Here is a 4,539-nt window from a genome sequence, read left to right as displayed (position 1 = left end):
GTATATGATATATATCAAATAATAAACAGATTTCTGTATTTAAAAGTGAATTTGTGCAATTCTTACCATCTGCCAGCATGCAGAATTTGTGTGTCTGAGTGTGAGCCGAAGACGCTTTTAAGAAAACAAATGACAATGCACATAAGGGGCAAAGTAATCATAATCCGCATTACACAGAATACTTGAAGTTTGATTTCAGCTGTTTTGATGTTCTGAGCAATTACTCACCATATTTCAAAGTATGGAAAATATTATCTTCATCATCGGAGCCAATTTGATCATGCAGGTGGGAAATTCAAACTAGGCAGGATTTCCCGTTAAATAATGGAACTAGAAGAGCAAGTTTCCCTTCCTGTGCAGCTATCACCTTCCATTACATCCTGTCCAAACAATTGGTGCTTAACATCTGTGTCCTCGGATATCTGATGCAATGTACATACACTGGCCACCTCATTAGGAACACTGATACAATATAACACAATCCAAAATAAAAAGAGTAATGCAATTGCATATTTCTTCATTTTACATGTTTTATTTAAAGTTAATATGTAGCACATTCCTCAAACAGAAGCCAGGGATATTTATTTACTTAACTGCATTCAGAACCGGGCGATTCTTTGAAGGAAGGGGCCTATTTGAGAGGAAGTCTTTTTGTGTTTAAGAGGAAGACAAAATCCAGCAACAAAATGAGGCACAGCTTTTAAGCGGAGGCCACTATTAAAGGATGTGTTGTATGTTCATTGCACATTACTGGGGGTGTATCAGTCATTTACGTTGTATTGACGAGTATAATAATGCGGCCATTGTGCAATATAATTACAGTTACAGCTAGCAGGATATAGAAAGTTAAATTAGTTTTTCTTAAAAAAATGTATTACCTCTGTAAACCTGACCTTATGTATACACATTTTGTTCATGGCTGGATAAAACAATATGACAAATGACTCAAAGATATTATATCCCTTTGTTTTGTACTTTATGTCACATTATTCAGCAGTCAGTACAAGAGCAGAGAAGACATTTGACGAGAAGGCTAAAAGCTAAGTTAAACCGTTATAAATCTCACATTTTAATATGATAAGTGTGACTTCTGCATTCAGCAAACCAAAAAGGAGCGATACCTTCGGGTTCAGGTCACTAGTGGAGTACTTTTTGTGTTTTATGAATCAAGTTACTAGCTACATAACTATGCTGCGCTTCTATAATATATATATATAATATATAATAACTGTAAATATATAAGGCCAAGAGTTTAAAGAGTTAAGATTTAAAAGGAGGACATACATACTTACAAAGGCCCCACAGTTACCAGAACTGGAATGAATTGCTTTGTTTTGTTTTTCCCGAATACGGAAGTAAAACTTTATTCAAACTAACTAACTTAATAATTGTGAATTTTTTAGCATCATAAAGTGAAATTCATCACATTAAAATTTGGAATGTATCAATTTGAACACAAAATACGTTAAATGTTAAATCCTGAAATTTATCACATTAAAACCTGAAATGTATTATAACGTGATAAACTTATTTTTTTTTTCTGGTGTGTGGCAGCAACACAGGTAGATTCAGATAGGGAAGTGTCCCTATATATCTTTTTTAACTAGTGCTGTACATGAGGTGTGTCAGCAAGTTCCAGGACTGATGTCACAAAAGGTATATTTTCAATCCCAAACTACCATAAAATCAAGCAGTACATCGACAAGAAATGAGAAGTGTACTGTACTTCGTTCAGTGTGCGAAAAGAGGCAGGGGTTGTGGCAAGACAACTCCAGGTTGCGTCACAATAACAATGCACCTGTTTATACTGCGCCTCACTGACAATGTGTACGCACAAATTTGTACTTAAATGGAACAATTAATAATGAAGGATCAACTTGTAAAAACAGTAAAACACATATTTTATCTAAGATGCACAATATATTGAAACTGCAGTCATTTATAAAATCAGTAATTATCATTTTAACAATAATAACTTGAATTGAGAATGCTAATCTGTTGATATGTCCTAAATACCGGGGAGGACACTTCTCATCACTTTTCAGGCTATCCATGCTCTCTGTGTTTCCGTCCACAAGAGCAGTTGTACGCTTTGATCACGCACCCAGAAAACTGCTTGCTTTTGGAATTAATGGAAGCCTTCAAGCTTTTCATATCAATCATTTAAATACAATATATGTACATTACAAATTTAATAGAAATTTACAGTTGACAAACATTGTCGCTGGGGTTAGTACATCTGGTCCATGGACTTTGGCTTTGGAGCTGGAGGGGTCATGGGTTAAAGTCCCGCCCAAGGGCGGAGCCAGAATGTGGCTAATCGGTGGGCGTGGAAAAATCAGGGTGGGCTTGAATATTTGAATGAACTGAATCATTTAATTTATTAAAGATTGAAAAATATCAATTTTTTCATGAATCCCACTGTGTGGGCAGAGTCTGTCAATCTGGGTGGGCCTGTGCACACCAAGGCTCCGCCCCTAGTCCCGCCACGGATGAAAATTTAAAAATGGCAATAGTTGTCAGAGAGATATCTGCTTGTTGGCTACAGGCAAATTACAGGCAAGTCTCCCCCATCTTTAGTAGTGCAACACCATTTGCGCACCTCTTTTGCTCTGAATTTCTCTCTGCATGCCTGCATGTGTATGATGTGGTTCTCCATGTGGTGTGAACTGAAAATATACAGTGTAGTGAGTGTACATTTAATTTACCCTCTAGGGATTATAATAAGAATAACATATAAACAAAAAAAAATCAAAAATAAACATTGTAGCACTTGTTGTAAGGCAAGCTGGCTGTCCATAAGCTTCAAGTTGTAGTCATTTCTGTGAAAGCAAACTAAACCTTAATTGTTTTGATCTGTTTGCTCAGTGTGATCAGTGTTTACTCATTTGGCTTAGAAAATCTCTTCTTTGTGCTTAACTGCTGTTTAATCATAGCAGTTGTGTCAGTGCTGCTCTATATTTGGAGTCTTTGGGATAGCTGGATGGGGGTCACGGTGTCAGTGTGTGTCGATCCTTCTGGCTGACGGAATTCAGTGATTGCTGACCCAGTAAACTAGAAATGAAAAAAAATCAATTGATATTATACATATATATTTTGTTAGTTTTGACTATATATATATATATATATATACATATATTTATATATATATATATATATATATATATATATATATATATATATATATATATATGTGTGTGTGTGTGTTAAATTATATTTATGTAGTTGGATGGATAAGCATTTGTCACAATTGAGCTTTCTAGGTTTCTGTCCATCATGTGTTTGTGTGGCTACTGGCTACATTCATTCTATATGTACTGTCCACTATGCAATAATTTTAAATCCCCCCCATACATAACTATCCATAAAATTGCAGGTATAGAGTCGCGTATTTGTTTTGTGTATTTTCTGTGTTAAATGTGTGTAAGTGAGCAGCAGGCAGTGTGTTTGTTTTTGGGTGTCTGTGCACGCATCGGCACTGATCCGCTTTGGTGCATTGCAGCATGTTTTGCATCACGAGGTCGCCGTCGTGGCTGAGCAGGGCACTCCTCCAAGGTCACAGCAGGTCAATCCTCCCCATCTGCATAGCCAGCCATTGCGAGGTTAAATCCTAAACACCAACTCAAATCTGTCGGCTGCAACGGCAACAGGACATTAGTGAGGCATAGAGCAAGAGAAAAGCATGATCAGGCTGGTCACAATAATATATACACTTAAGAATAAGGCATATTATTGACAGGCATGAAGCATGAATATAATAAAATAATATCAAGAAAGAGATACTATAGTACTGATCATTATATCTTTACATATAAATACATGTAGATATCAGATATAGTGGGAAAAAAACCTCTTCATCAAACTATTGTTCTTTGCAATCACTGATACTATCCTGTGATGGCATCCGACACACTTGTGGAGTTGTTTGAATGCCCACTGATGTGAAGTCGCATGAGATATCATTTAATGTTCCAAGATTTGATGAAGTCTTTCATTATGTCATGTGTGAAATGGTGGAGAAATCATTTCACACACACGCCATTTCACTGACTGGTAGAAACAGTCCTGTGTGTGTAGTGCGGATAGCAATTTTGTTTTGTTAAGTAACCAGAGGTGGGTAATCCAGGTCCAGAAAGTAAAAACTCTGCCATAGTTTGGCATTAGCCACAGGTGCTTCTACTCAACCGGCAGGTAAACGAGCTCAGTTGATTAGAAGCACCTGTGGCAGGGTTTTTACTTTCTGGACCTGGATTACCCACCTCTGTAAGTAATTGTTAACTTAGTTATAATTTAGTACCTTATCCCTTTGCGAAGTATGTCCATATGTGGAACAGCTTTAGACCGTAAAAATCTCTACCAGCGTATACATTTAAACGAGACGGAAGTGGAAGTCTTTGTTTCCTCTTCAAATAACCTTGCGTTACTTTGCAATAATTATTTTATAAAAACTGAAAACGTTTTGGCGGCACGGTGATCGACTGGTTACCATGTCCGCCTCACAGTTCAGAGGTCGTGGGTTCGATCCCGGCTCTGGCCTCC

This window comes from Filicampus tigris, chromosome 6, assembly GCF_054856515.1.
Source record: "Filicampus tigris isolate MCC_2025a chromosome 6, RoL_Ftig_1.0, whole genome shotgun sequence".
NCBI lineage: Eukaryota > Metazoa > Chordata > Actinopteri > Syngnathiformes > Syngnathidae > Filicampus > Filicampus tigris.
The sequence above is the reverse complement of the archived record's forward strand: the minus strand, read 5'-3'. Positions refer to the sequence as shown.